At 42.7% G+C, this 21,456-nt stretch overlaps 1 protein-coding gene across 8 annotated transcripts in view; it reads right to left on the bottom strand.

Moving 5' to 3' along the window:
- Positions 1 to 21,456, bottom strand: part of TLK2 (tousled like kinase 2) — a 129,330-nt gene that overhangs the window by 73,619 nt on the left and 34,255 nt on the right. The window lies entirely within an intron of this gene.

The following is a 21,456-nucleotide window of genomic DNA, read 5'->3' as shown; positions in this document are numbered from 1 at the left end:
AGAGATCCTCCTGCCCCTGCCTCCTGAGTGCTGGGATTAAAGGTGTGCACCACCACTGCCTGGTTTCTAAAACCATTTCACTGGTTTGTTTGTTTGTTTGTTTGTTTGTTTGTTTGTTTTTCGAGACAAGGTTTCTCTGTGTAGCCTTGGCTGTCGTGGACTCACTTTGTAGACCAGACTGGCCTCAAACTTACAGGGATCCACCTGCTTCTGCCTCCCAAATGCTGGGATTAAAGGCGTGCGCCACCACCACCTGGCCTAAAACCATTCTTTAAGAACAGTAAATATGGCAAGTCATAAAAGCAGTCTCCCAAAGTTGTAGGAGTTCTTTGTGACAAGTATTCATGGGCCACATTATAAAAAAGCGTTTTGGTTTTTTGAGCCATGATCTTTCTATATAGTTTTGGCTCTACTACTTGCCTCTACTTCCCAAATGCTGGGATTAAAGGAGTATACTACCACACCCAACTCAGAAAGTGTCTTCTGAAACACATCCACAGATACATGAATGCATAAAACAAGCTTAAGTGGAGTGAGAATTGTTTTTTTATTTACTTCTTATTTATACAGTGTTCTACGTGCAAGTGTGCCTTCAGATCTTATTATACATGGTTGTGAGCCACCATGTGGTTGCTGGGAATTGAACTCAGGACCCTAGGAAGAGCTGACATTTTTCTTAACCTCTGAACCATCTCTCCAGCCCTGGAATGAGAATTTTTAACTTTGGTTTCTTTAAAAAAAACACAGAAGTAGGGCTGGAGAGATGGCTTAGAAGTTAAGAGCGCTGACTGCTTTTTCAGAGGTACTGAGTTCAATTTCCAGCAACCACATGGAGGCTCACAACCATCCATATTGTGATCTAATGCCCTTCTGGCCTGCAGGTGTACATGCAGGCAGAGCACTGTATATATAATATTTTTTAAGTTAAAACAAACAAACAAACAAACAAACACCACAGGAGCAGAGGCAGGCGGATCACTGTGAGTTCGAGGCCAGCCTGGTCTACAAAGCAAGTGCAGGACAGCCAGGCCACACAGAGAAACCCTGTCTCAAAAAACCAAAGGTGGGGGGACAGAAATATTATGGGAGTATGTTTTCATTTTAATCCCAGGTGTGGGATATGGGGCTGCTTCATAGCAGCTGCCTATGATTTGTCTCATACTCTAGCAGAGGTGTGGCTTTGCCAGCTGCAGCTGCTATTGTATGACATTTGGAATTATGAGCATTTTTCTGAGCATATATATATAAATGCTAGAGCCCCGATAGGTGGGTTGGTGGTGCACTGTTGATTGGTTGGTGGTTGCTGTTGGTTGCAGTTCGTTAGGTACTCATGCACAAAAAGGACATTAGACATCCTGACTATGAAGATCAAACCTGCCCCAAGGAACTTGATGTCCCTAATCAACAGGAAGTAGTCTAATGATAATGTCACCCCTTTCCTCTTTCTTCTTTCCCCTTTTTTCTCTCTTATCTAGGGTTAGGGGGCTGAAAGAGTGGGGAAAAGGTAGGAAAGGTTGTAAGAAAAAAGGAACTCATAAAGTAGCAATCTGTTCAGTTACAGTGCTCAGAAGGCTGAGGCAGAAGGAGCCCAGGTTGGAAGCAGATAGGGACTGGAAGAGAAGAGCCTTGCCCGTCCTACAGATAGCCAGGGTAAACACTGAAAGGTATGCCTCCCTAAGGAACAGCATCGGAGGTTTAACACTTCAGACTAAGGATGGCTAGAAGACAGAAATACTCCTGCCCTCAAAGGAAAATAGTAAAACATTTACAAAGTAGGGAGAAATCAGTACCCAGTACTGTTACAAAATATTAGCTAGAGCCAGGCACAGTGGTGCACACTATCATAGAGCGAGCTACACAGTAAGAACCTGTCTGAAAAGGGAATTACACAATAGAAAATGGTAAACCACTTCATCACTACCCTAATGACATCAGGTATCTTAGCACTCTTGGTGGCAGAACACTCAGGAATTCAAGGAAACCCTAAGCTACATGGTGAGTTTCAGGGCAGCATAGGCTACATGAAACCCTGTCTCAAAAAAAAAAAAAATCAACAGAAAGGACAATTGTAAGAAACCAACAACTCAGCTGGGGATATAGTTTAGTTAATAAAATACTTGTATCACATGCAGGAAGGCCTAGGTTCAATCCCCAGCACCACAAAAATTGAGAATGGCAGTGCATGCCTATAACTACGGAGGTAGAGATAGAAGAATCAGAAATTAAAGGGCATCTTAAGCTACACAATTGGTTCAAGACCAACCTAGGCTGTATAAGACCTTGTCAAAGGGGCGGGGCAGAGGGAGTGGGGAGGGGCTGAAGAAATGGGTCCGAGGTTAAGAGAGAGTACTTGCTACTCTTGTTTTTGTTTTTTATTTTTGGGACAGGGTTTCTCTGTGTAGCCCTGGCTGTCCTGGACTCACTTTGTAGACCAGGCTGTCCTCAAACTCACAGCGATCCACCTGCCTCTGCCTCCTGAGTGCTGGGATTAAAGGAGTGCGCCACCATGCCCAGCTATTCTTATTATGGTTCACAGCCATCCACAACAGAGATCTCTTCTGATCTCTGAGGGCAGCACAGGCACTCACATGGACTGTACAACATACATGCTGGGAAAACACTCATAAGCATAAAATAAATGAATCTTGAGAGAGAGAGAGGCGTGGGATGGGGAGCAGGAGAAAGGGAAGTCACCCTAGAACCAACTCAATAGTAATTCCTGTCTTCCCAGGAGTAAGACAAGGAGATCCATGCATGCTGCTTCTATTCAGCATTCTATTAGAAGGTCCAGCCAGGGCAGTGGACAACAAATGAAAAGCACTCATATTTTAAAAATTAAGTAAAATAATTTAGTTCATAAATGGTATGATTATGTTTATAGAAAACCAGAATGGGTCCATTAAATTATGGCTGGAGTAAATGAAGTAAAACAGTAGCATACAAAAAACACATTTTATTTCTATACATTTGTAATAAATAATATAAACATCAGCGGTGGTCTCATATACCTTTAATCTCAGCACTTGGGAGGCAGAGGCAGGCAGATCTCTTTGAATTTGAGGCCAGCCTGGTCTACAGAATGCCAGGACAGCCGAGGCTACACAAAGAGACCCTCTACCACAAAAGAAAGAAAGAAAACAAATACAGATGTCGGGCGTGGGGGCACACGCCTTTAATCCCAGCATTTGGGAGGCAGAGGCAGGTGATCCCTGTGAGTTCGAGGCCAGCCTGGTCTACAAAGTTAGTCCAGGACAGCCAAGGCTACTACACAGAGAAAACCCAGTCTCAAAACAAACAAACAAACAAACGCATCAAAAACAAATAGGGATAAATTTAATAAAAGAAGTGTAAAGCCCACACTCTGCAAACTACAAGCAAGTACTCAAAGAACTTTAAAACATAAGTAAGTACAGGGTGCTGGGTGCCGGGTGCCGGGTGTGGTACACATCTTTACTCCCAGTATCTAGGAGGCAGAGGCCGGCTACGTATCGAGTTCCAGGTCAGCCAGGCTAGAAGAGAGTGAGACTGTCTCAAAGCAAACAAACAACACAAACACACACGTGCACAAACTCCCATGCTTGTGACTCAAGACAATTAAACTGCTATGATAGCAACCTCTACCCAATTCACCAATCCAGTGACTCCCACCTAGTGTTCGCCTGACTTCCTTACATTAAAAAGCTGTGGGCAGCAAGATGGCTCAGTGAGCAGCAGGCCTGCTGCACAGCCTGACAAGCTGAGTTCAACCCTTAGCACACACAATAGGAAGAGAAAACGGCTCCTAGTGGCCATCCTCTCATCAGGGGGGTTAGGAGTGCTGCTCAGGCGTAAAGATTAAAGCTCTAGGTTCAATTTCCAGAACTCAATGTAAATAAACAGTAAATACACATATTTCACATGAGATTGTAAGGGACCAGACTAAACAAAACAATTGTAAAAGAACAAAGAAGGATCACGTTCCCTGACACCAAGACTCGCTACGAAGCCAACAGTACCAACACAGCAGTACTAGAGTTAAGGTATCAGTGGGAGAACTGAGGGAACTCCAGTGAGACACCGTAACTGTGACCAACTGGTTTTTGAGAAAGGTACTAGAACCATTCAAGAAAAGTCTTTCCAGCAAACAATGCCAGGAAGTTGTCTGGAAAAGAGCAAACCAGTTGAACTGGACCCTTCATACTACACGTAAAAGCTTGCATGTTAGGCAAGTGCTTTACCACTGAACCACATGCCCAGCATGAATTACCTTTAATATAACTTTTGTAAAACTCAATTTTCCCCAGGACTGCAATAAAACCATATCTGCTTTATCACCAAATATTCCTCATTTTCTAAAGGAAACAGTAGAGCCAGGTGTAGTGATAGTCCTGTAATTAACACTCAAGAAGCAAAACCAGAATGACAGTGGGTACAAGATGAGCTTGGGTTACAGCATGAGTTAGAACTAATCTTGGCTGCACAGCAAGAGCGCATGGGCAGGTAGGAGCTGACAGGTAGGAAAGGAGAGACGTGAAGAAGGAAGAAAGGGAGTGTGTGGCAGTGTGAGTAAGAACACAATGGCCCACAGTGGCTGGAGAGACGGCTCAGAGGGTAAGAGCACTGGCTGTTCAATTCCCAGCAACCATAGTGGCTCACAACCATCTATATTAAGATCTGGTGCCCTCTGAGTTGGGCGTGGTGGCGCCCTTTAATCCCAGCACTCGGGAGGCAGAGGCAGGTGGATCTTTGTGAGTTCGAGGCCAGCCTGGACTACAGAGCGAGTCCAGGACAGCCAGGGCTACACAGAGAAACCCTGTCTTGAAAAACAAAACAAAAACGAAACAAAAGATCTAGTGCCCTCTTCTGATCTGTTGGGTCACATGCAGGCAGAACACTGTATACATAATAAGTAAGTAAGTCTTTTAACATATGGCTCTCACAGGCTCATACATTTGAATGCTTAGTCACCAGGGAGTGGCACTGTTTGAAGGATTAGAAAGCTTGCCCTTATTGGAGGGAATATTTCATTGAGGTTGGGCTTGGGGGGCATGTGCTTTCTCTCTCTCTCTCTCCTTCTCCCTCTCTCCCTGCCCCCACCTCTGCTTTCTAATTAGGGAGCTGCTCTCAGCTACTGTTCTAGCACCATGCTGGCCACCATGCTCCCCGCCATGATGATGATAATGGACCAGCTCTCTGAAGTAAGTGAGCCTCCAATTAAATGCTTTCTTATAGAGCTGTGGTCATGGTGTCTTCACAGCAACAGAATAGTGACTAAGATGGGACAGGGGTGACAGCAAGAGTGGTGACTACAGGTGAGAAGACTGAAGTGCTTTTTTCCCTAGCAATTACAATGAAAATAACTGTAGATACATAGTGGGGAATACTGTTTGTTGAAGAGGGACAAGAAGACTTACTGTCCCTCAGGCATGTGTACATAACCAAAGTTTTAAAATATTAAGAATTAGCTAATCCTTTGTCATCCTCTTCTCAAGTGCAGCATCTCATTATAAAGTCACTGGATTAAATATAATTAGCAAGGATAACTGAGTTACACCTTCTCGTGTCCTAAAGCGTCTATCTTACTGCCTAGTAAAAACTAACCAAAGACTTACGGGCAAAACAAACAAGCTAAGTTTCAAAGTGTCACTGTTATCAAGACAACAACTATAACAGAAATGAAAACTGAAACTAGATTAAAGGTGTCTAAAGGCATGCTAAGTTTCAACACATGAACTTTGTTTTGACCTTGGTACCACATTTGCTAAGAATGCACAAAGCCCAAGGTTTGATGCCCTGTGCTGCCTCACCTCCACAAAAGCAAAATTGAACAGCTGTAGAGAACATTATTAAGGCTGGAGAGATGGCTTGGCAGTTAGGAACCCTTGGGTGCTCTTACAGAGGACCCAGTTCCAGTTCGCAGCCCCTACTTATACTTGGTGGCTTACAAGTCTCGGAACCTCAGTTCCGGGGAATGACGCCCTCTTCTGGCCTCTGCAGACACTGCACAGAGCGCACAGACATATGCTGGCAAACACTCATACACATAAAATAACATAAAGGGGAAAACCAAACTACATTGTTAAGGGCCAGTGAGACAACCTGATGGATTAACGCACCTTCTATGCAGGCATGGTGTTCTGAATTTGACCCCCTAAACACACATAAGGTAGAAGAAAACTGACTCCATAAAACTGCTGTTCCCCTACATACACAGTAACACCAATTCCCCTACATACACAAGCAAAAACATAGACTGTATATGGATTGTATACGAAGGTTTCCAGTAAACTTTGTGATGAAAAGGAGACAAAAATAGGCATGAATGAATGTTCACTGTTACCTGAAGGTGACTACTTGGGAAGCTATCCCTCCTGAAATACTGCTTAGTTACAGTATACCCTTCTATAAAAAGTATATTCCTGCCGCTCAACAGATGGCCAAGAGGACCTCTGCAAGTTGCTCTGGCAAAGGACCCAACTTCGATTCCCAGCTTCCACATGGTGGTTCACCATATGTGGTGCACATGCATGCACACAGGCAAAAATATCACATATAAAGTAAAATAAATCTTTCAAAAACAAAAAAGAAAGAAAATTATATTCCTTCCTGTTCAGTATAGGAACTAAGCTATAAATTCTGTATGGTGCAGTAACAATATAACCCTTATGTTAAGGAAGCTTAAAGACTACACTGCCCTGCACTTGCCTATAATCCCAGTACTCAGGAAACAGAAGCAAGCATTTGAGGCAACCTGATGTACACAAAGCACTCCCAGCTAGGAAAGGCTACATAGTGAGGCTCTGTTTCAAGAGAAAAAAAAAAAGATTAAATTGTCTTTTAGAAGTGGGGCTAATAGCCGGGCGTGGTGGCGCACGCCTTTAATCCCAGCACTTGGGAGGCAGAGGCAGGCGGATCGCTGTGAGTTCGAGGCCAGCCTGGACTACAAGGTGGGTCCAGGACAGCCAAGGCTACACAGAGAAACCCTGTCTTGAAAAAAAAAAAAAAAAAAGAAGAAGACGAAGTGGGGCTAATACCTGTGAGGAGCATCAATGTTTACTATTTTTGTGCATTTTTAACTGAAAAACTTACTGTGTTGGTCATACTTATTAATGTTTTCCATAAGAAAAAGATGAGAGTAGGAGACCATTTTTTTTCCCCTTTGGAGACACTGTCTCTTGTAGCCCAGGCTGATACAGAACTCACTATGTAGGTGAAGATGATTATGAACTTCTCAATTACCTCTTAGGTGCTGACATTGAACCCAGGACTTCGTGCCATGCTAAGCAAGCACTCTATCAACTGAGCTGCAACCTCAGCCTTTAGTTAATAATTAAAATTTAAAAGGGGTGGGGGGAGGGCTGGAAAGCAGTTAAAAGTACTGGCTGCCAGCATTTGAGGCCAGCCTCGTCTACAAAGCTAGTCCAAGACAGTCAAGGTTACACAGAGAAACCCTGTCTTGAATGTCCCTTCCCCTAAAAAAAAGTGCTGAGTTAGATTCCCAGCAACTACATAGTGGCTCACTATCATTTATGGCTGATGCCTCTTCTAGTGTGCAGGCATACTTATAGACAAGAGCACTTAACATAATTAAGTAAATATTATATTTATATATTACACACACACACACACACACACACACACGGGTGAGAAAGACAGAGAGAAGAGAAAAAGCCAGCCAGGTCTGGTGGTGATACATGCCTTTAATCCCAGCACTTGGGAAGCAGAAACAGATAGCTCTCTGTGAGTTTGAAACCAGCATGGTCTACATAGTAAGAGCCTGTCTCAAAACAAACGACAATGTTAATGTGCTTAATACTACTGAACTATGCTAGGTGTGGTGGTAAGTACCTGACACTGCAGCACTTAGCTAGCTCAGGCATTAGGACTGCCATGCATTCAAGACCAACTCGGCCTATACAGGAGGATTCTGACCAGACACCACTTTAGCAAGACCCGGCTTCAAAGAAACAAACAAAAACAAAAACCCACAGAATTTTATATTATTATTGTTTTATTAAAAGATGTATTTATTAATTATGTATACAGTGTTTTGCCTGCATGCACACCTGCAGGCCAGAAGAGGGCAACAGATCTCACTATAGATGGTTGTGAGTCATGTGGTTGCTGGGGATTGAACTCAAGACCTTTGGAAGAACAGCCAGTGCTCTTAACCTCTGAGCGATCTCTCCAGCTCCCTATCTTATGTATGTTTTAACACTACTCCAATGCTGTTTTTAGAATTATAAATTAGGGCAGTGAGGTGGCTCAGTAAGTTGTCAAAGCTGCTTTTATTGACCTGATTCAACTGTTGTACTGCATCTTCTGCTGACCTAGGCCCAGTCCTCGAGGCTGCCAGCTGCCATACAACCCAACCCAGGCCTCTGAGACCCGCTGCTTTAAAGAGCTCACCCTTCCTTGCTCTTTCTGAGCGCTGGCTGGTTTGACTCAGCTGTTCTGGCTCAAACTCTTCTCCCAGCTGATTTATTTAATCTGGTTTCTCTCTCGGCCCAGAATTGCTCTGCGTGGCCTCAAACTAACTCAGCCATCTGTTCTAATCTTTTAGTTTCTTCTCGTTTTCTTGCTCGTTCTGTCTTCACCTGGGTTCTTCTCTCTCTATTCCTGTCCTGGTGAAATTGCTCTTCTCTCTGTGAAACTGCCTCTAAGTAGCTTCCCTTTTCTGCCTTTTCATGTACCCTATTCTGTCAGATCTTCTCTGATTCATCACCTTTTCTGCCACTCCATTAGACATCACTTTCAAACATGAGTGCTTCCTCCTACAAACTAACTTTACCTTCATTTGTGATTAAAGGCATGTATCAGCACGCCTGGACCTAAGTTTTTCTTTATCTGATACTTGCTCTATACCACACTGGCCTTGAACTCAGACCTGCTTGCCTCTGCCTCCTGGGTTAAAAGGAGTGTTTGTATTCCAGCCAGATCACACAGACCTAGAAGATTTTTGGACGTGATCTCTTGCCAGCAGGATCACACAGACCTAGAAGGTCTTTGGATGAGCTCTCTTTGCCAGAACAGCCATGTTCTGAATTAACATTCCTCTATAGTAAGAAAGAGGTGCTAGGCGTGGTGGTGCACGCCTTTTATCCCAGCACTCACTCGGGAGGCAGAGGAAGGCGGATCACTGTGAGTTCATGGCCAGCCTGGTCTACAAAGCGAGTCTAGGACAGTCAAGGCTACATAGAGAGACCCTGTCTCGAAAAACATAACAAACAGAATAAGAAGAATAAGAAGAAGAATAAAAAGAATAAGAAGAAGAAGGAGGAAGAAGAAGGAGGAAGAAGAAGAAAATTAGAAAATTAGAAAAGAAGAAAAGAAAGAAGAAGAAGAAGAAGAAGAAGAAGAAGAAGAAGAAGAAGAAGAAGAAGAAGCAGCAGCAGCAGCACTTGCAGTGCAAGTCTGTTAAGTAGAGTAGATCCAGTGTAAAGGTGGAAGGAGAGAACCAATTCCAAAACCTGACCTCTATCTGTGTACTGTGGCAGCACACATAGCTACATGTACTAACAGAAACCATTTTTTTTTTTAATTTTTAATTAAAAAATTAAAGTATAGGGGCTAGAGAAACAGTTCACCAGTTTAAGTGCACTTCCTGCTCTTCCAGGGGACCTGAGTCCCACTCTCAGCACCCATGTCAGGCGGCTCACAACACCTGACTCTAGCTCAGGGGATCCCATGCTCTCTTCTGGCCTCTACACACACTGTCATATAGTCACGTGGAAATACAACACATACACACAAATACAAGTGAAAGCTTTTTAAAAAGTATAAAGTTATTGGATAGGGCAGTGATAGAGTGCCTGCCTAGAATGCATGGGCCCTGAGTTTGATTCTTAAGTACAAGCAAAAGCCATTGCTCATTTACCATAATAAAGTAACAATCAACGTCCATGTAGCACTTGCACAAATAAGACTTACAGTTCTTTATTTATTTTGCAGTTGATAAAAACAAACCCACAAGGTGTCCACTTGATTTCTGACAAAGGTACAAGAGCAATCAGCAGACTATTTAATTATGGAAGTTGAAAATAAAAGCCTTAGCCGGGTGTGGTGGCGCACACATGCCTTTAATCCCAGCACTCAGGAGGCAGAGGCAGGTGGATCACTGTGAGTTCCAGGCCAGCCTGGTCTACAAAGGCAGTCTAGGACAGTCAAGGCTACACAGGGAAACCCTGTCTTGAAAAACCAAACCAAACCAAACCAAACAACAATATATATACACACACACACATATTTATTTATTTGGGGGGGGGGGGAATAGAAGGAGGGAGGGAGAGAACAAAAAAGAGAACACAACTGCAAGCCCAGCGCACCTGTGGAGCACAGGTGACAACTTGGGAGGGTTGCTTCTCTCCTACTATGTGGGTCCCAAAGAGAAAACTCATGCCATCACCCACGTGGGTGCTGGGAATTTACCCTGAGGCACTCTAAGAGAGCAGCCAGTGCTCTAACAGCTGAGCTATCTCTGCAGCCCCTTCATATATATATTTTACAACTTTCTATTAACCTATAATTATTTTGCCTATCCTCACTGAGCCATCTAAATCATATTTGATTTACATTTAAATGGGGTCATTACAATGGGCCTAATGCAACTAGACTAGTGTTTTTATAAGAGGATATCAGGACACTGAGACAGAAAGACAGGAGGGAAGACATGCAGAGACCACATAAAGGCACAGCGAGAAGGCAGTTTCCTAGAACCCAAGGAGAGAAATTTCAGAAGCAATCAAATCTACTAGCAGCTTGCTTTTGACTTCAAGCTTCTGAAATTTTAAGAAAGTAAGTTTCAATTATTTAAGCCACAGTCTGTATTGTTATGATAATAACTACAAAAGTAACAATAACCTTGTGAAGTAGTTGCTACTATTCTTATACATGAAGGGAATGAAGGGATTCTAAGAGCTGTTAACCCACCTCAGGTTACACAGCTTTATACTAAGGTCTGGGGTACGGAGATGGGTCCACATCCTGCTTGTTCTAACACAACAGCTAAGACTGGAGAATACACTGACCTAGTGAGGGTCAGGCTCTGCTTCCTCAATGGTGTTCTCTGGGGTAGAAGGGAGTAAACTATGTGGGAAAGCCAAGCTCAATGAGGGCTATCTCACCCCTGGGGGCTGGTGGTCCTGGATGCTCTAAGAAAGCAAGTTGAGCAAGCCAGCAAGCAGGATTCCTCTATGGCCTCTGCATCAGTTCCTGCCTCCAAGTTCCTGCTTTGCGTTTTTGCCCTGACTTCCATTGATGATGGACTACAAACTGTGAAATGAAATAAACCCTTTCCTCCTCAAATTGCTTTTTTTTTAAAATGGTGTTTTATCAGAGCAATAGAAACCTTAATTAAAACAACCTACCTATCAAGCCCCCACCCTCTTTTTTTTCTTTAGTGTATTGAGACAGGGTTTTCTCTGTATAGCCTTGGCTGTCCTGGAACTAGCCATGTAGACCAGGTTGGCTTTGAACTCACATATCCACCTGCCTCTGCCTCCCAAGTGCTAGGATTAAAGGCGTGCACCACCAAATCCAGCTATTTGTCTATTTTTTAAGACTCATTTTATTACTTATTTATACATGTGAGTATACAGCATGTAAATTCAGGTACCCACAGAGGCCAAAAAAGGGCACCAGGACCTCTGAAGCTGGAGTTATGTGAAACACATAATCTGGGTGCTGGGGTGGAGGTCTGGTCCTCTGGAAGAGAAGCAAGCAAGCACTCTACTTTTTTTTTTTTTTTAAGACTTATTTATTTATTATTTTGTATACAGAGTTCTGCCTGAATGTATACCAGCAGGCCAGGAGAGGGCATCATATCACATTATAGATGGTTGTGAGCCACCATGTAGTTGCTGGGAATTGAACTCAGGTCCTCTGGAAGAGCAGCCAGTGCTCTTAATCTCTGAGCCATCTCTCCAGCCCAAGCAAGCACTCTTTAACTGTTGAGCCATCTCTCCAGTCCAATCAGGTCTTTTTACAAGAACATCTAACTACATCCATACATAAAAAAGGGCTCTTGATGTAAACTTTTAAAACAGAATTAATTAATTTATTATTATTATTATTATTATTATTATTATTATTATTATTATTATTATTACTACTACTACTACTACTACTACTACTACTACTACTACTACTACTACTACTACTACTACTACTATTACTATTATTAGAGACAATTTCATTATGTTAGCCTAGACCTGGACTTAAATTCTAGACCCTTCTGCCTCAGCCTGGGCTAGGGTCATAAGATAGTCAAAATATCATATCCAGCTTTTCAACTACTTTGTTTTGTTTTGTTTTGTTTTGTTTTTTGAGACAGGGTTTCTCTGTGTTAACATCCCTCCCTGACTGTCCTGGAACTCACTCAGTAGACCAGGCTAGCCTCAAACTCATCAATCTGCCTGCCTCTGTTTCCTGAGCATGTGGCCATGCACAACTCCTTATGATGTCTCTGTTTGGACTGTTCTATTCCTAGCTCCAGGCAGAGTTGATTTTAGAACTTTCTTATGAAGCTGTAAAATTCCCTCTATAGCACTGTGAGCCATACCTCAAAAATTCTGATATATTACCTTTTTGTTTTCATTCAGTTCCATTCCCTTTGCAATATGTCATTTCACTTCCATTTCTTAAATTCTTTTCCATTTCTGATTTAATTTTGCTGTTGCTATTGTAAGAATAGTTGCTGCAGACGCACAACTGTGATCCCAGCACTCGGGAAGCAGAGGCAGGTCTCTGTGAGATCAAGGCCAACCTGGTCTACAAAGTGAGTTCAGGACAACCAAAGCCACACAGGGAAACTCGGCCTCCAAAAAGAAAAAATAAGTTGCTACATTAACTACTGCTTGCTGACTTTTCTGCTTAAATAAACTGATCACCACCACCACCCACTGCCCCCATAGGCAGGGTCTCACTCTGTAGTTCAGGTTGGTCTGGAATTCACAACAATTCTCCTGCCTCAGATGCTAAGTGTTGGGATTACAGGCATGAGTTACCATACCCAACTACTGATCTGTCTTAAAGAACAAAATCCATTTTACTGCCTCGATAATACTTTCTAGGCTCTAGAATCTTCTGCTAAAACAAATATAGCCACTAAGCATTTATAGAGTAACAGCCTTTTCAAACTACTTAAATTTACATGGAAATTTAAAGTTGGAAATGGTGGTGTACACGTGCCTTGCAAAGTTGAAGTGGGAAAATTTTAAGTTTGAGGCCAGCATGAGCTACCTAGAAAAATCCTACTAGAGCTGTGTGTGGTGGTGCACACCTATAATCCCAGCACCCTGGGAGACAGAGACAGGCAGATCTCTGTTAACTCCAGGCCAGCCTGGTCTACAAAGTGAGTCCAGAACAGCAAAGGCTACACAGAGAAATCCTGCCTCAAGAAAAAAAAAAACCCAATATTTAAAAAAATTCTATCTAAATGTATGTGTATTTCTAAGAATATGGGTTAGAATAGAGTGAGTTTTAATATAAATAGCCAAAACACTAAGAATGTAACATTTATATAATTCATTTTATGGCTCTTCTTGCTGTAGGTAGTTTATTGTATATATGTATAATAATAAATGTATATGTAAAAGATGAAAAAAATCCCCCCCAAAAAATAGAACAGAGTGGGTTTCCTGTAAACAACCTGCAGTTGGAGTTGTTTATTCTAGCCTGATACTTTTGTTTGTTTGAACAGGCTTTTAATAAGTGGCCTAGGCTGGCCTTAAAACTCACAATCCTATCTCAGCCTCTCAAATGCTACAAATAAGGAGTTCCACCACCTGACTCCTGGTACTTTTGAGGCAGAGTCTCAGGTAGCCTAGGCTGGTTTTGAACTCCCTATAGAGATGTTCTTATATGCTGAGGCCACTTCCACCATGGCCAGTTTTGTGGTGTTGGAAATAAAAATCAGAGTATTTCATGCATTCTAAGCAGACACTCTACCAACTGAACTAAACAACCAGCCCTCCTACCACAGTCTTTTTATTTTAATGTTTCAAATTTTATGTTATGTGTATGAGTGCTCTGCACGCGTGAATGTCCATACACCACATGCATGCCCCGTGTCTTAGGAGGCCAGAAGAGAGCACTGGATGTTCTGGAACTGGAGTTGCAGACTGCTAGGTGCTGGAAATCAAACCAAAGTCCTCTATAGAAACAGCAAGTGCTCATAACCACTGAGTCCTCTCTCCATCTCTCTGGCACTATCTCATTAGACACGTAGTCTAACTATTTCCTCTGGGCTTGCCATGACCTCTGCTAACACACAAACACAATAGATATGGTAATACTTCATTTTAACAGGAATCTAACATGAGTCAGAGTGCCAATTCCATGGGCTGTCATCTTTCTCACATGCATGAGATGACATGGTCTACCAAGAGTGTAAGCATGTTCTGAAAATGGCCTAGGGACTAGAGAAATATTGCCACCTCTGAAATAATACATAGTAAGAAAGCTGAGGCAGCAGTCGTGCGACCCCTTCTATTAGTGATCAGATAAGCAACTGAGGCTGACCTGTCTACCTAAAGCAGCAATCTTCAACCTGTGAGTTGCAACCCCTTAGGCAAATCTCTATTTCTGAAAATATTTACATTATGATTCAAAACAGTGGCAAAATTAGTTATAAAGTAGCAACAAAAATAATTTTATTGTTCGAAGTCACCACCACATGAGGGAACGTACTAAAGGTCACAGCATTAGGACACTGAGAGGCACTGGGCTAGAGGAAACCTGCCTGTGTAAGGCAAGAACTACAATGAGGAACAGACATGCCGCAGGCTTCCTTCCATCCCAGCCTCTGATTTGGAAGCAAACGCAACTAACAGGAAGGAAGAGATGGAGGTGCTGGCTTGCCATTTCTCTTTTTTTCCCTAGATTTAAAAAAAAAAAGTGTATGTGTGGATGTGTGTATGAGTGTAAGAATATATGTGCACCATGTACAGGAGTTCTCTGAGACTAAAAAGGGGAATGGATCCTCTGGCACTGGAGTTACAGGCAGCTGTAAAGTGTCATGTGGGCTGCAGCTCCTCTGTAAGAACAGCAAGCACTTTTAACCAGTGAACCATCTCTCTAGCCATGGCTCGCCATTTTTTATGGAAGTACAAGGGACATCAGACAAGGAGCCTGCCCAGGTCATCTAAGAGCCAAAAAGCCAAACAGTCAAAGTCTGTGGAAAAAGTAGGGGGTAGAAGATTTGCGTACAAACAGAGCAGTCAGATTCTGTGCTTCTGTACTAGAAAACTATGAAAAATTGAACAGTTCGTGGAAGAGGTGAATGACAACAAAGTGTAGGTGATCTCTACTACAAATCTCCAACACCCTGCACTGTGGAGATTAACTTGGCGGTGGGAATCATCAGATTCCTCCCTCCACTAACAGGGTGAGCAAGGCCAAGACTGACTACCTCACATGGTAGTAGAAGATCCTTCATTAAAACGTAGATTTGTGCCTTTGATCCCAGCACTTAGGAGGCAGAGGCAAGTGGATCTCAGGGTTCGAGGCCAGTCTGGTTTACAAAGTGAGTCCAGGACAGCCAAGGCTACACAAAGAAACTCTGTCTCAAAAAACCAAAATTAAAAGATCAAACAAAATGTAGATTTGTGCAGAACATGGTGACACATACCTTTAATTCCAGCACTTAGAAAGCAGAGACAGGGGGCTGGAGAGATGGCTCAGAGATTAAGAGCACTGTCTGCTCTTCCAGAGGTCCTGAGTTCAATTCCCAGCAACCACATCGTGGCTCACAACCATCTATAATGTGATATGACGCCCTCTTCTGGCCTGCAGTTGTACATGCAGGCAGAGCAATATGTACATAATAATAAATAAATAAATCTTTAAAAAAAGAAAGAAAGAACGAAAGAAAGAAAGAAAGCAGAGACAGTAGGGTATCTGTGAGTCAGAGGCCAGTCTGTTCTACATAGCAAGTTCTTGGCCAGCTGAGGCTACATGGTAAGATGCTGTCTCAAAAGAAAAAAGCAGATCTGTTGGTTTCAAACTAATATGTGAAACACTTGGACATTAGTGACTAGGACACACTTAGCTCCAACACAGCCTACAAAGAGACACCCTGTCTTAAAAACAAACAATAATAAAACAACAAATAAACAAAAAGCAAATAAGTATCCTAGGTATGGACTTCCATTCTGCTGGGAGTCTCCTTGTGACTGCTACTATAAAGCTTCATTTGAGCCACTTAGGTGGCTGAGTGAAATGGGACCCTACAGAAGCACAGTTTATTTACCCAGCTCTAGCCCTTTCAACAGCCAAGTGTGTAGTAGTGGTCTACATCCATGCTGCTTACTTTAAACTGCTTTTCTGACAGAACTGATGCTACCCATAGGGTCCTCCTTGGACACACTTCCTGCAGTTTATAGCAGCTCACGTATCAGTCAGTGAAAGGCTTTCTGGGAAGGCTGGTGTGTTACTTTGCTTGTCTCCAAGGTTCTCATTACTGAGCAGCTCTTTGCTTTCTTCCCACACAGTTATCCTCTTAGTTTGCCTTCCATAAATGTAGTTACCTTTGTTCAACTGTGGTCTGAAAATGCTAAGTAGAAAAGTTCACTAGTAGTAGTAGTAATAACAACAACAATAATTACTACTACTACTACTATCATCCTTCTCATTCTTCTTGGTTTTTTCGAGACAGGGTTTCTCTGTGTAGCCTTGGCTGTTCTGGACTCGCTTTGTAGACCAGGCTGGCCTTGAACTCAGAGATCGACTTGCCTCTGCCTCTCCAAGTGCTGGCCCAGACGTAACTCTTAAGTTTTAAACTGCATGTTGTTCTAAGCAAGCTAATGAAATCTTGTGCCACAGGGTCTGTCCCAGCTCTCATGTGACCAGCCCCTGCACCTTCCCACACCCCGACACTTGTTACTTAGCAAGGTGCTCTTGGGAGCAGTCTAACTGCTGCTGGCATTACAGGGCTTGTGTTCTTGTCACTCATTTTACTTACTGGCTCCAAAACCCAAGAGTAGTGATGCTGGCAACTGGGGTACAACAAAGAGAAGCTATAAAGTGTCTCCTTTAAGTGAAAAGGTCAAAGTTCCTAAATTAATACAGGAAAAAAAAAAAGACAAAGACAAAGAAGATGACGGAGGAGGAGGAGGCGACAACAGCGTCTGCGGCTCATATGTTAAATTTGCTCAAATTTGTATGCCAAAATGAGTCTGCCATGAATCTGTGAAAAGGGGGGAGAGGTGGCTAGTTTTGCTCTCCCACCTTAACCACAAAGAACTCCTATCCACGGTGCTTAGGTAAGATATACTGATATGCCTGTGTTTAGGAAAACACTGTGGCTCTTTGGGCTTTGGTTTCAGTTCTGGCAACATGAAGGTCAGGATCGTAGGGAAATACAGGACCTGCTATGGTGCCTCCCTCCAGAAAATGGTGAAGAAAAGTGAAATCAGCCAGCAGCCAAGTACACTTGTTCCTTCTGTGACAAGACCAAGATAGAGAGACACTGGTTAGGATCTGGCACTGTGGTTCCTGCATGAAAACACTGCCTGGTGGGGCCTGGACCTACAACACCACTTCTGACGGACGCCACAGTGAAGTCGGCCATCAGAAGACTCAAGGAACTGAAAGACCAGTAGAAGCATTACCATTTGAGGCTTGCCTAGCCTGCAATAAATGGGTTAATTTATGTAAATACAAAAAACACTGTATTTGTATATGCAGTATACAAAGTTTACCACTGTCTGGTTCCAGGCATCCATTGGGGGACACTTGCCCCTTGTGGGTAAGGTGTGACTGCTGTAGGCTAACTTTCTAGGATATCATCTTTACTATTTAACAACGACCAAAGAGATCAAATAGATCCACATACGATTCACTGTTGGCTATGAAGTCACTTCTCTCAGTTATCCTGCTATGGAATACTCACATGGTAAGAATAAATTTTGAGCCAGGAAAGGTAACCCGTACCTTCATTCCCAGCACTTGGGTAGCACATGCAGGTGGGTCCCTGTTAGTTTGAAGCCAAAGTTTGGTCTACATTGAGGTTCCAAGCCAGCAAAAGCTACATAGAGAGAAAGGAATGGGGGCTGGAGAGATGGCTCAGTGGTTAAGAGCGCCACCTGCTCTTCCAGAGGTCCTGAGTTCAATTCCCAGCAACCACATGGTGGCTCACAACCATCTATAATGTAATCTGATACCCTCTTCTGCAGATAAAGCACTCATATGCAATAAATAAAATAAATAAATCTTAAAAAAAAAAGAAAGGAATGAATTTTGTTGGTTTGTAAAATTTTAGACAGCTACACTTACTGAGGCCTTTTCAGAAGCCTGAAGCACTCTTAAAACCTCATGATGTGAACTCTGTGAGACAAAGGAACTGAGTCAGGGTAAGGGTGTGCACTCTCACCTGCTGAACCATCCTGCTGGCCTCATAGCATGTTTTGAATTTTTTATTTTAGAAATCTTTTATGGCTGAAGATGTAATTCAATGGTTTTTGTTCCTAGCACTGCAAAAAAATATTAAAGAAGGGCTAAAACAGCATTTCTCAACCTTGGGTCATGCCCCATTGGGATAGAATGATTCTTTTGTAGGGGTCACCTAAGACCATTGGAAAACACATATATTTACATTACAACTCATAATAACAGTAGCAAAATTATAGTTATGAAGTAGCAGCACAAGTAATTTTATGGTTGGAGGTCACCACAACATGAGAAATTATATTAAAGGGTCACAGCATTAGGAAGGTTGAGAACCACTGGGCTAGAGATGACTCACAGGTTAAAGCACTTAAGTGTATGAAGCAGAGATAAGTAAGCATGACAGTCTCGAACTCAATTATCTTTCTGTGTCTCTCTTAGACACTGGGTTAAAAAAAGATTTAAGCTGAAGAAACAGCTAATAGGCTAAAAGCACGTATTGCTCTCGAAGAGGATCAGGTTTAGTTCCCAATATCCATGTCCAATATGCCATCTATAACACTTATTATGCCTCCCCACCTCTCTCTCTCTGTCACACACACACAACTTTTTTTTTTTAACTAAAGAAAATATGGATACTGGTGCTCTACAACTTGAGTTTTGAGACAGGGTCTCATTGTCTCTTCAAGGCCCTATGTTGGCCTATAAATGGGTACAATCAGCCTCTGATAAGGATGCATACTGCATTGTCTGTGAGAATCAGTAAAAAGAGTAGAAAATATAGAAGATTTTCAAAGTAAAAGGGGCAACAGGGGCCACTAAAGAAAGAGTACTGGGCTAGGCGTGGTGGCGCACACCTTTAATCCCAGCGCTTGGGAGGCAGAGGCCGGTGGATCGCTGTGAGTTTGAGGCCAGCCTGGTCTACAAAGTGAGTCCAGGACAACCAAGGCTACACAAAGAAACCCTGTCTCAAAGAAAACAAAACCAACCAAACAAATGTAATACTGGCATTTTCAGAATATCTAAACTTAACTCTTCTAACTAGAACTGTGTGTGGTGCCGTCTCACTGTTTCCTCCTCAGGGGAATAATGGCACTGAGACTGTCTGTGGAGCCTCTGTCAGGGGCCATTTCTCAGTTGGCATACTGAGGAAAGGGTGTTCTTATGACCTCCAGTCTTGCTTGGGAGGAAATCGTCAACACTTCCACCTTTGAATTTAACTAAGTGATAGGAAATCCTGCTTTGAACTCTATGCTATAAGTAATGGTAAGTTGGGTCTGGAGAGATGGCTCATCAGTTAAGAGCACTGTTGCTCTTGCGGAGGACCTGGGTTCAGTTCCTAGAACCCACATGGTGCTCCAATTCCAAGAGATCTGATGCTTTCTTCTGACCTGAGGGCACCAAAGATGACATATATGCAAGCAAACAGTTCAGACATATATGCAAGCAAACGCTAATACATATTAAATAAAATAAATCTTTTTTTTCTTTATCTGATAAAAAGTAGCAAAAGAAAAAGTTGTGGTAATGTTGAGAATGTATTATAGTTTGGATAAAAAAAAAGATTTCCCCAAGGTATATGATGAAGGTTTGGTACCCAATTCAGCTATGTTCAGAAAGTGACTAACATCTCTGACATCATCAATAAATGGTAGGTTTCTTTCTTTCTTTTTTTTCTTTTTTTTTTCTTTTGGTTTCTCGAGACAGGGTTTCTCTGTGTAGCCTTGGCTGTCCTGGACTCACTTTGTAGACCAGGCTGGCCTCGAACTGGCAGCAATCCACCTGCCTCTGCCTCCCAAGTGGCGCTGGGATTAAAGGCGTGTGCCACCACTGCCTGGCTCCTTTTCTTTTTTTAACGTACTGCATTTTTTACGTGTGTGTGTGTGTGTGTGTGTGCGCATGTGTGTGGAGGAACACATGTGCTTTGATGGGCATGTGGAAGTCAGAGAAAAACCTATAGGAACTGGTTCACTCCTTCCACCATCTGGGTCTCAAGAAACAAATTCAGACCATCATGCTTAGTGGCAAGTTCCTTTATCCACTTGGTCATCTTGCAGGTGCCTGGATGGGGTTTTTAAATCACTGATAGTTTCTTAACTTGACAGGATCTTGGGAGGTGACAGAAAAAGAAAGGATTTAAGTGAAGGAATGGGTTCATGATAATATGCCTCTTGGGGACTCTGGACCCTTCCTTGCTCTGCTTCCTGCCATCGTAAGGTGGACAGCTATGCTCCCAGCCCTCTCCACCGTGATCTTCTTTCTCACTATGAGCTAAGCAATCACAGCCTCAAACAGTACGCAGAAACAGCCATTTCCTCAAGCCAATTTTTCACAGGTGTTCTGTCACAACAATGGAAAGTTAACACAATTAAAGCCAGGGCTTAGACATATGGCAGACAAGTATTCTACTTGTCTATATTCTCAGCCTGAAATAGACATTCCTTCCTTCTTGGAGACAAGGCCCAGGCTTGCTTTGATCTTCCTATATAGCCAAGGATGACCTTAACTTTCTGATCCTCAGGGCTGGAGAGATGGCTCAGAGGTTAAGAGCACTGGCTGCTCTTCCAGAGGTCCTGAGTTCAATTCCCAGCAACCACATGGTGGCTCACAACCATCTATAATGTGATCTGATGCCCTCTTCTGGTGGGGCAGGCACACATGCAGGCAGAACATTGTGTACATAGTAAATAAATAAATCTTAAGAAAACAAAAACAAAACAAAACAAACCTTCCTGATCCTCTTGCCTCCACCTCTGGAGTGCTGGGATTACATGCCTATGTTACCATGTCTGGGTTATGGGATGCTGAAGGTTGAGCCTAGGCCCTCATGAGCGGTAAGCAACAGGCAAGCACTCTACCAATTTGGCTTCATTTCAAGCTTCATAAACGTACATTCTTGTCACTTTTTTGAGCTAGACCTTTGAGTTATAGACACATGAAGTGTAATCTTACAAAAAACATACCCACAATATATCTACAATTTCTAGTTTCAATTTCTTTAAAAAGTAAAATGAAAACTTAAAAGATTCTTGCCAAAGATCTAATAAAGATTCTCCCATATAGGAAAAAAAGAAAAAGTACAATGGGGGAGGA

This window comes from Acomys minous, assembly GCF_964271855.1.
Source record: "Acomys minous genome assembly, chromosome: 12".
Lineage (NCBI taxonomy): Eukaryota > Metazoa > Chordata > Mammalia > Rodentia > Muridae > Acomys > Acomys minous.
The sequence above is the reverse complement of the archived record's forward strand: the minus strand, read 5'-3'. Positions and strand labels throughout refer to the sequence as shown.